Source organism: Ruditapes philippinarum, unplaced genomic scaffold, assembly GCF_026571515.1.
Source record: "Ruditapes philippinarum isolate M1 unplaced genomic scaffold, ASM2657151v2 ctg4293_1_1_1_1, whole genome shotgun sequence".
In the NCBI taxonomy this organism is placed as follows: Eukaryota; Metazoa; Mollusca; class Bivalvia; order Venerida; family Veneridae; genus Ruditapes; species Ruditapes philippinarum.
Window position 1 is genome coordinate 257,501 of NW_026857863.1, and position 1,246 is coordinate 258,746.

General features: G+C 35.2%; 1 protein-coding gene across 1 annotated transcript in view; it reads left to right on the forward strand.

Annotated features, from left to right (window-relative positions):
* Nucleotides 1-737, forward strand: part of LOC132751277 (uncharacterized) — a 15,594-nt gene extending 14,857 nt beyond the window's left edge. Inside the window, exon 3 of the mRNA XM_060741434.1 lies at nucleotides 1-737. This exon is cut by the window's left edge and continues 624 nt beyond it. The gene's annotated coding sequence lies outside the window, so the exon portion shown is untranslated.
* The last annotated feature ends 509 nt before the right edge of the window (nucleotides 738-1,246 follow it).

Sequence of the window (1,246 nt, forward strand, 5' to 3'; positions counted from 1 at the left end):
GTTGCTTAAGCTACGAATTCTGTACATAAATATAGACTGTATATTAATTAAAACACAACGCCATGCAATAAGATGAATTAAACCGCCTGAAATGTAATTCATACCAGTGAATATGGTAACTGATTTGGGCCATGTGGTATTTTTTGCTCCGCCGGTCGCCAGACGAAAACACGAACATAGGACAACGTGACCACTAATGTGACCACTTTGTCGCATGGATCAACTACATACACACACACTAACACGCGCGCGCACGCACATACGCACGTACATATGTACATACATAGATAGTTTCTTCCGAACAATCATTTACACATACATATATATACATGTACAAAATAACTTAAATCAAACATCGATTTAGCAAAAACAACAAAATGCATACAGAAAATTAATGGCATAATACATGAATAATGTTTTGAGCAAAACATGTAATTAAGGAAATGCTGCTGCTAAGCAGCTTTCTTTAATTTGTATCGAAATTGGGTCAATAATATCAACAGGAACTTGCACTGCATAATACTGAATTGCGCTTTTTGGAAAATTGAAATCTCACGTAGGGTTGCACTATATCATCGCGTTGTGAAGATCGTAAAGCATTTATAGTTGTCCTATTTATGCATGTCTTTTATATATCCTTTATGTATGTTGGTGTTATATCATTTATCACCTTATATACAAGTATTCCAATCTGTGTGTACTGAAGTTCTTGAAATAAAGAAAGGGATGAATGGTCATACTTTTTATCTGGTATCATTCTTGTAGAACTATTTTGTATACACGTATATCTTGCTTATATAGATGCGCTACTGTTACACCAAAGTACGTGTCTATAATCAAATACGGGTTGAATATACTGTGTGCATTAACATACAATTAATTTTCGCATATCTTGACATAAATAGGGTTTAATTCGGTGGAATAAAGATAATTTAGAGTTAATGTTAACGATATCTATCTGTTAGAGTTAATTGTAAACGCTTTCTATCAGTGTATACCTTGTAAGGGTTCGATCAATGCAGGAGTCTAATGGCTTTGTAACACCGCAAAACGTCCGTACCGCAAAACGTACGCGTGTGGACGTTTTGCGTCGCATATCGTACACATGTGGACGTTTTGCGGTGCATATCGTACTTGGTACGTTTTGCGGCGAGAGTGTGTATTTGCGACGCATATCGTCCATATTTTCTGTATTAAAATATATTCATTATAAAAGTTACTTTTATTGGTTCTGTCACTTTCATAT